Source organism: Varroa destructor, unplaced genomic scaffold, assembly GCF_002443255.2.
Source record: "Varroa destructor unplaced genomic scaffold, Vdes_3.0 BEIS01000004.1, whole genome shotgun sequence".
In the NCBI taxonomy this organism is placed as follows: Eukaryota; Metazoa; Arthropoda; class Arachnida; order Mesostigmata; family Varroidae; genus Varroa; species Varroa destructor.
This window is the reverse complement of record NW_019211457.1, coordinates 4,855,214-4,865,370: the sequence shown is the minus strand read 5'-3', so window position 1 is coordinate 4,865,370 and position 10,157 is coordinate 4,855,214. Positions and strand designations below refer to the sequence as shown.

Here is a 10,157-nt window from a genome sequence, read left to right as displayed (position 1 = left end):
TACATATATATATATAGTAGGACGCTATTAACTAATATCATCTACCAGTTTTTGTGAAGCAAAAAAATAATTTCATTCATCTGCACATTATTTCACAATGGCTACACATTAACGTATTTGTTTGAGATGTCTATAAGCTTGTCGTGTTTGGCTTCAAATATTTTGTACACTTTAACTCTATCGTTCAATCGAATCTTAGGACATCATCGGCCTTGATCAATGTGAACTTTTCATTAATAAGTCTTACTCTATTTCCGTTAACCGTGTTATACAGTGGAACGCCGATTGTTTCGAAAAACGCGTCGGTACAATTGCTGTTCTCATCGAACTGTGCACGTACGTGTAGAACGTTTCGTAAATGTGATTAGTCCTTGCCCTTAGTGAACAGCCAACCGTTTCATCTATCCATGCTGTATTTCATAGCTATATTCTACGGCTTAGACTTGAACTAGATTCTATTTATTTGCTTCAAACGAAAAACGTCTTTTGCCTAATGTGGCCGAACGTTATTACGTCGGCCAAAAATGTAATATGCGTGATTCTGAACACGTTCATATCCGTGTCCGCACGCAAATATGGCTTAGTTGATTCTCACGTGTGGTACTGCTTCCTTTTGTCTTGCCTCTATTTCTATTACCTAAGAAAAAGTGGCTGGACGCCGGAAACAATGAATCAGTCGGCGAACAAACAATGTCAGACGTTCAGCGGTTAGTCCATTCTTATTGGATCCACCCGTTCGTATCCACTGCACAATGTTTGAAATATAAATCAGTGGGTAAGCCTTACGCTATATTTATAGGTTTACTTCTGCGAACCTTAGGAATGGACGTTGCAAGCGTCGGATGATCAACGAAGAACGAATAGTGAGGGATGTATTTAAACGATAATGGAGTTTTACGCTACGACAGTCGGCGAGAATCGTCATTGGGTTGGTTCTCTTCTGGGTTAAGCTGGGACAACTTCACGCCTAGCGGCTAAAGAGTACTGTTAGCGGCCAACAAATGAATACACAAAACAGTAAAAGTGTCAGGCAGTATATGCAGCAAATAATGTCACTATCCAAAGAGAAGGCCGTCGAACTTTGTGGATTAATTGATCCTATTGTGGTTGAGGTTGTGTTTTTTGCGGCTTTAGTTTTTCTAATGAAAAACAGTACTTGATCGAAGAAAATCCCGGTCAAGCAAGGTGACACTTAAACCTGTCGACGTTTAAGTTCTGAGTCTCCAAAACTGGCACGTGATTGCTGCAGCCTTATCGAAACACTTACCTTCGAGCGAAGTGCATGCGGCCAAGTCATCTGAAGTGTTCGCTATAGCAGTAGCAAATAAGTTAAATAGACCAATAAGGATAAGCGAAGTTACGACTGCTCGAGTCGACTCTGAAACCTACTACTTATGTGGGTTTTGCATCTCGCTGTTATAATCCGTTAATTCTTTCGTTCACCGTAAAATTCTTAGGTACGCACCCAGAATCCTAACACTTTTAATTTATGTCCGTACTTCACAGAAAAGCACATATGCAAAGAAGGGAAGCGGTACGCCTAACGAGGCGAAGGGTTGTTTGTAACCACTAACAATGCTAATTAGGTTCTTTAATTTACCTATATAACCTGGCAACTTCAACTACTTATCAATCGAGGTCTTTCACTAGGAACTTGTGCACTGGCTGCTGCTATGGCACCTGTCAGTTACAATTGTGTTTTGCTTTTCCGCAGTCATACAGACGGATCGTTTAAAAAACAAACCAAACGGTTCTCATGTCGCCTCGTCTTTATTTCGGTTCAACATGCATTCGGTCCCCAAGCGTTCGCTGTTCTGACTCATCGTTTGGCTATGATTTGTTCCCAGCTAACATCAATCACATAATTTTTATAAATAATTTTACAACTTTTCTATATTGAAGACGGCAGTCGCAAATTGGCCGTCTCATCGCTCATACTTCGATCGATATATATATCAAGAAACCTACATGCAAGTCTATCGATTACACAATTAAAATGAATAGAGAAAACTATTTAATATTGAAACATGTAGTTTCCATAAGATCGTGTACTAATAATGTTTAGATTATAAGAAGATGAACACTAATTTCCATGGAAAATCGGTGAAAAAATCGAAAGGTTACTAAAAAAAAAAGTGTTTATTTTTGCATGGCCTGCAATCGTATCGATTCTTTTATATAATACATCTACCTCAGCCAGACTCTCATTTGCTAACACTGCAGGTGATTTTGCCATTTAAAATCTTCGTTCTGCATTTCTCTTTTAATGTCGGAGCTAGTTGGGCTATTAAAGTCAACAACAACTAACAAGGTAGTCTACTAGGTCGGGGAAAGCAATGGATCCCTGTTCAGCCAGTCAACAGATGCCATGGCGGGGTCCAAAGTTTTGATCGTCGGCCATACACTACCGTCAACGGTACGAGGTATTGTACTAGCGGCCTAAACCTAATCTCGCAGTGAACTTCCCTCAAAATCAACTGCGCACACACAGCTGGTGAGCATCTGCATGGGAAGAAAGCTAAATAGATCTTGTGCTTACCTAGAGCAAATCTGGGAGAGCTGTATGTACCCAGCCATACTTTAATCCTTCGGCTGCAACAGAGCTCGTAATACCATTTGTAATTACGGGTCCTGGCTAGTCGTAATCGCAGTAATTTCAATTCTTCACAACTTCTTGAAGCTATGTCGCTTAATATCTTATTTCTGACAGGAACGTGAACACCCATTCAGTAGCTTTCCCTTCGACTTGTGTTCGCTCCGCCTTTTTTCCTACGGACGAAGCCAGGGCTTTAGGGTACATTTCGGTCGAGCGTTCTTTCTCGAAATTTTTTTTTTCAGTTTAATTTTAATGTCAAACTGCCAGCCGTCACATCCTGAAAAAATTACTCAGATGCTTTACAATCGCTTGACGTATGGCCGGGCAATAATTTACCTAAAGTAAATAACTTGCCATACGCAGAGATAGCCAGTATGGGAACTGCGGTGCAAAAAAGCTAACCAATGCTCGCTTGAAGGTCTCTATGGGTCTGTGAAAGATTATTGATTCTACTTAACGTATCTCAAACACTAAGCTGGTTTCCTACACGTAAAGTGTAGAAGTATACATCCTAGGTATGAGTTCATACCGAATGCAAGGCACAGACCTACTGACGTGATTTCGGCAAAATAACGTCCTGGCTAGCAGGGTAGGACAAAGGTAGGAAACCAGTGACACAGTATAACCAATGCGTAACTGTTAGCAATGAAGGCTATTGAGTAAAAAACAAGCCATTGTTGGATGAATGGTAGTGTATATGACGGTGCTAGGAATCTCTCTTGTGAGCGATATTTGCGTGGATCTGGATAAAGGTGAATGAAAAACATCATACGATGCAATTTGTTGAGGCCAATGTTGAAAAGTAAATCGTTTTGGGCAAGAAAAGCTGCGCTCAACAGCGTGTATTTAAATTATCTTTCTCGAAGGTGCAGATTTAGGCAATACCTAATAATTTGACTTGTTCTCCACGAAAGTAATTCAAACATAATTCAATCAGTTATCAATTATATAATACGGCATTAGTATTTGGACCCTCACGGACGTCAGACGATCAAACAAAGACCACCATTTTTTACCACCAACAAATCACGATAGGAAAAAGGACAGAGAACTGGAATTCGTCTGCTACACACCTTTGTGAAGACGCAGGGCTCGTTTTTTTAATGATAATAAATCTAGCAGAATGAGTGTATATATATATATATATATATATATATATATATATATATATATATATATATATATATATATACATACATATGTAAATGTATATACATATATATATCGCCAAACAAGTGTTCTTAAACTATATTTTTTACACTCCATAGTTCTAATACTTCGAATTTATTGTTACATTAACTGTCATAAAATTTATCAATCCAAATGACTATTATAAACCTATAGAGGATTACGCAATCATCGATCAACCTTATCTCATTTGAGAGACTACGTATTCTTAGCTTTCTATCATCGATGAACTCACCGGAAGGGAAGTGGCATGGCTTTAGCAAGGTCAAGCGGTACAGTCACCTAACTCTGGTGGATATGGTCCAAAAGCGGCCTGTACAACATTGGCAAAGCATTTGATAGAACAGCTCATCCTAAGCTGATGAATAAATTCAATTCTCTCAACAATGAAAGACACATAGTTTTCTGAGTATATTGTTGTACCATGTCGAAAACAGACTTTTCTGCATTGAGCCTCATAATAGCTTCGGCAGAAAAGGTGCCTATCCGCTTAGAGTCTCGTAAAGTTCTCGTATTGGGCCAAATTCACTTAGTGCTTTTATCTAGGATATAAAATATGCGATTCCTGGTTTTACTAAGCATAAATTATGTGCCATCTTGCATTCAGAAAGCGGTATGCCATTAATGGAAACATTGTCTTCGTGGTTAATATTCTTACATATGCTAGCATCGAGACACTGAAAATCTTCCACGATGAAAAACGCTCAACGGTTCAATTAAAGCAACCAAACAGTGCGGCCCTTGAGCGGATATAGTCCAAATGTATTTGGCGTACCAGGAAAGTGTAGCCTCAGTAAAAAAAAAAACACCCTTCTTTCTATATTCCTCTCTTGACCATATTGTATAATACATATATAGTGACGTATAATCATCTTCAAAATATTTCGCCTAAGCTATTTCAAGAGCAGACTGGTTACTGAAGCTGCACTAAAACAAAGGCATTAAATAATACATTTTCGTGAAAAATATGTACAAAGTCAAAAAATCGAAGCTAACTATAATTAACGTGAAATTCATTAGTTATTTTGTCTGAATTATAATTATAGTTTTTTAAAAAAAATATAGCCGATTCGGCTTAAATAGAAATTATTCTACCGGTGCATTTACTGTCAAATTACGTTCCCTGATAAGTTTTCGAAACAATGAAAAGATTGTGACGTGTCTGTACGGAGTTCAGTTAGTACAGGAGTTTTTTTTTAAAGTGATTTAGCCGTCTAATAGAACGGTTGAATTTAAGCTTTCCTTTGAATATATCCCCTCCGATAGCTGTTATGCTGTCTCTCAAAGCGTCTAGTGATCTTAGTATGAAACTAAATATTACGGCGGCCAGCCAAAGCAAATAGATCAGAGTAGGCTAAGAAACTCAACGGGGGTTTAGGTAACACCTTCTTTGTACGAGTCCCCCGACGCCTCCTATAAGCGTCCCCGAAAAACCGTAACGATTGCTAAGTTTTTACTTGACAAAAGATGTGGCAGAATTGCAAACGTCTATTCAATGTAATATTTGGTCCAAATAAGACAAACACTAGCTAAATGTCCGTGTAAATGTCTAACTTATAGACGGTAATCGGCGCAAAAGCATGGCCGTTCGTGATACTATCACTTGTTTGACGCTCGTTCCCATAGAATATGGACACGATGACCCAATGGTATATACGTAATTTTCCGTTTAACGCCTTTAGTTTTTCCTACAACATGAACAAGTCTCAATATCACTCTGTCGGTATTACATAGAGCATTCGCTGTCATCAAATGATCTATGTAATAATAATAATCTGCTAAACCTTTCCGAGGTTTCTACAAAAGCCGCCATGGTAATTATATGCTATAATTATTATTTACTAACAGTAAAATTTGAACCACAGATGACTGCATACCCATCATTACGACCGTAAAAGGGTGCATTTAAGCCACCTAGAGCATCCCCTCTTCTAACAGGTATTATTTGGATCCGTTAGTCGTCCTAAGGATATAACAGAGGTCATGGATTGCATGTGTAATTAATATGTGATAATTCGCTATAGACATGCTCTAGTGTAAAATGTTCGGGGTAGATATCGGCCATTTTCCCATCGTAAAGTCTAATAAACTATTGATAGTTGGATATCTCAGGAAAAACTTCCTACTCTTGAAGCTTTTCGTATTGTCGTATTGGCAAGCATGCACGTATTTTCTGTTTAGCATTTATCGGAGACTAATGAGCCGAGTTCATTACTAGGCAGTCTTCAAATATCGAACAATAAAACTATATCGGGCTATCGATGCAAAGAAACTTGACGAGCAAGTTGGTTGGGCCTGAACTCTGCTCAAGCCAAATGGGCAAGCAGTGTAGAATATTATTTTGTAAACCGACAGCTCGAAATGTCTATGATATATACCTTGTACCAATGTGATTTAATTTGTGAGGCTATCGGTATCAGTACCTGCATGACGAAATATCATTGAAGGTCGGTGAGCTTTTACGCTGGTTACTAGAGTAAATATTGGAGGACAATCGCCTCGTGTTTTAATATAAGTTTAAAGGAAACTTACCATCCTTATCAGCTTTTGCAATTCCTGCTAGACCATAGTAATGTTCCCACTTGGGCGTTTGGTTGGTCGCGTCCCTTGTACCCACATTGATGAATACATCAATTTTCAGTGCCCGGCATTGCTGGCAGACCTGCAATAGCCTTGAGGCATAACAAAGTTATAGTGAAGGTGCAAACCTGTTCAGACCTGTAGATACAAAAGGTGCTGAAGGTGGCATTTGAAAAGAGCGTTGATTACAGGTTATACACACCTACTCAAAAGGGCTTCTGTTTAAGTATATAATAATAAAATATACTATTTTTTGGCATAATTCAATGTTACTAGCAGCCATTTTCGAGGGTGATAATTTTCATAGTCTAATGCTATGGTCTTTCTATGATTTGACAGTATTTACAGAGTGTTAATTATGAAGCACATGTACTAGTATTTTGTGTTCCTAAGATCTGCACTCTTGTGACAGCAGAAGAAAGGAGTCTTTCGTCACGAAACTAATCATGACGTCTGCAGACCGTAACAAGATTAATATACGACTTTGAATAATTGCATGCGTGAAACTAGTTTAAAAAATGCACCTACGTTGAAATCAATTTCAAATCTGTTTCTCACTTTAACAAAATGCGGACTTATTCAAAAAAGAATTCTTTTAAAATATCTTTAAAAGTCGACTCGCTAAAATGATGATCAGAAAAAAACGTAATAAATAGTGTTTTGAGTATAATAAAATATCCGCACGGGCGAATCTTGGTTCTGATGTTTGCGCCTATCTAGTAATTCTATAATTCCGAGCCGTTGCCAAGTAAAAGCGCAAAAAATACACTTGTTTTGTTACGTGTTGGGTTTTAATGTTGTTTAATGAATAGACCCGTCCCAGTTCTAACGAGTACAAGTTGGCAACTGTTTTTTTATGTAGCCATATCTCTGCTGATAAACGAGTTATCTTCATCGTCTCACAAATTGCATAATCTTGCTTATTTTTTTCTCTACCTGAAAAGTGAGCATTTAATTTGTTTTCGTATTCTTCAAGCGTTACGTTCGCTCTTGCGAACGTAACATTTGACAACATTCGTATCTATATATAAAAAACATACTTTATATTGTATTACGTAACGGCGCTAGTCACAAAAATTCTAATACCCTACCCTTTATTTGCAAAGCTCCGTAGATTAGTACTTATACAAGCCTACTCGGCGTTGTGTATACGTGTGAACTGGGATGTTTCCATCATCCCATACAAAGACGTGCTTCTTCAATCTTAAAACGGATGCAACAGATTTGTACCAGAGGCGACTTAACGTTATAGAACATGAAATCGTAATTTGCGCAGAAAAGGGCAAACAGGGCGAGAGAGGCTTGTTTCAGCCCTACGGCAAGGTCGGCCCGTTCTGCTTTGCCTTGATCGTCTTCTTAGATTGGCAAGCGAGATATCAAAGGGATCTCAAAGCCAACGCCATTCTCCTGCTGTTGAAGAGGTCTGGTCGCGAATAAAACGTTACGAAAAAAACATCCAAACGCCGCCTTCGGCGAAGATGAAGATGACGACGGCAGCAATAACAACAATAACAAAAGAGACCTGGCTCTGTGTTCGTTTTTTTCAGCATAGCAGAGCCGCTTTATATAATATAAAGCGGCAGTAGCCGTTTACGATGAAACCGGAAAACCCAATATGGGATAGACGGGAAAAGGACAAGGATCTGGGGCAGCTTGAAAGGACCGCGGGATAAGCCCCTGGGCTCCAGGCTCTCCCGAAAGCTTTCAAGCATCAGGCGAACTAGCAGGTGAGCGCCGTCTGAGCTGAAGAGCGAGGCAAGTAAGTGACTCCGCACAAACGACGTTTCGACAAACGGGCTCTATAGGTGCGGCACCAAATACGCCAATGCGCAAGAAACAGCGGCAAGGGTAAAAGCCGTGTGCCCGCAGCCTTGGGTAAGCCTAACGGCCCAGTAGGGGTGCTAGAGAAAAGCGAACCCGTCTAGTCTGCTCGTATCGATTGCTGAAAGAAACGGGTTCATCCCACAACGACGGAACCCCTCTTACCCTGTCCACGACGGTGAGAATAACAACAGTTTGGTTGACTGTCAAAGATACGCGCTACGTGCAGAATCTGACATAAGACCTTGTACAGTGCGAAAATGTACATTACAACGAAACTTACTTACGGACAGGAAAACTTATGAGCGTGACATATGGTAAGCCAACATTAATATAGAATTTTGTAACTTGTATATGATTTAACAATTACAAAGATATCGTAGAAAGTATTTTAACGAAACACCACATATAACGATATTAATTTACTTTGGCACTAGTTATCGAGAACTTGTGTCTAGCTGCTGAAAACTTCGTTGGGACTACAGTACCGCCTCACGGTTCAGCGTCAAGACTAATCTGATAACACTGGTTTACAGCGCGAGCTGTAGAAATGACTTATAATGTGAAGCCCTTAATGCTCACGTCAGCCTCTGTCAGCAGACTCTAACGCTAAGGGGGTGCAAGTAGTAATATGTAGTAAGGAGGACCGATAGGTTCTACAACCTGTCAAGTTGGCCATTGACCCACGCGAGCCGCTATTGGGTATCCTTTGTCCGTATTATATCGTTCACAGGGCTGGCTGTATTTGCCGTAACCGTTGGAGAGCGCCCATCACAAGGCTAAGCATCTAGAACTCTTGCATTGGTGCAGGGGATTGAAGAACGAGATAAGTTTATACCGCACTGTTATCCAGTTGACTTTCATTTACATGTCTCTCTCTCATACCTAAGTCGGTTCCTTCTCTGTGCTAGTTTTAAGCCTAAAGTCCGCATTCAACGTGAAAACTTGAGGAACTTTTTGAGACGCTTGTATATTAGTCACTTTCGATAGAACTTAGGGTTCTATCGGAAGACGAACTCGGCGGGGAACCAATCCACAGGTCATGCAGTGAGGGTGGTCCTGTACGGAACCATAATTCAAGGGGAAGACTAAAAGGGTCAGTATACGAATAAGAAAGGACAACAAGTTCTTCCAAACGGTGTCCGCTGGTTAGATGGGGCCAAACTGAACCAAGGAACGCAAAACGTGTGGGAAAAAAACGGCAACAATTAAGCCGGCAAAGATATTATTTACTTTTATTACGATACAATCGGATGCACGGATATATACATTCTATATATACCTTATATACAGAGTGCAGCAAGTATTTTGACGTTCTCAAATAAATTACTTAACAATTAGATTAAATAAATCTCCACTCTTCAATGCGAGCATATAGAAAGAATGGCGAAAGTGAGTATCTCCTGACTGTCAAGTGACTTTGGCCGTGCTCTGTGTATATGTTTCCCTTATTGAATCATATTTGTAGTAATGTATTTTTAACGTTCTCCGTATATGTATGTACTCTACTTGAAATGTATATATATATATATATATATATATATATATGGACTTTTCTTGTTTGTGAACTTGTAGTTAGACAAAGAGAGATATTTCATCAAAATCTTTTGCATGCCATAAAAGCCGTATGGTTTCCGACAGCCCTATTTAGTCAGCATAACTATCATAAATCGCTAATCATTTCCAAAATATTGCTTTATTAAGCAATAAATAAATAAATGTTTATTAGTAATTGCACGTCAAGCAATATTGATAAATGTAAGCTGGTCGAACGTCGCTTAAATCGACTACATACGAAATTCTAGCGGGATCATTTTTGGTTGATAACAGGCTAAAAATCCCAAAATATAAGAACTCAAAACGACTAATAGATAAAAAAAAGGCGCAACAAGATTGAAAAAGAGCTTTTCCGGACGACCTAATCAGCGACCGTTAATTTTTATACAAAGATCGAGCTGTATGAAAAATTGCT

At 39.1% G+C, this 10,157-nt stretch overlaps 1 long non-coding RNA gene across 2 annotated transcripts in view; it reads right to left on the bottom strand.

The window, feature by feature from the left end:
* The window catches only part of LOC147755761 (uncharacterized), a 29,243-nt gene that overhangs the window by 16,892 nt on the left and 2,194 nt on the right, over nucleotides 1-10,157 (bottom strand). For both annotated transcript variants that reach the window (XR_015326748.1, XR_015326747.1), the window contains exon 3: nucleotides 6,317-6,456. This is a non-coding gene — a long non-coding RNA (uncharacterized LOC147755761). The remainder of the gene's footprint in view (nucleotides 1-6,316; nucleotides 6,457-10,157) is intronic.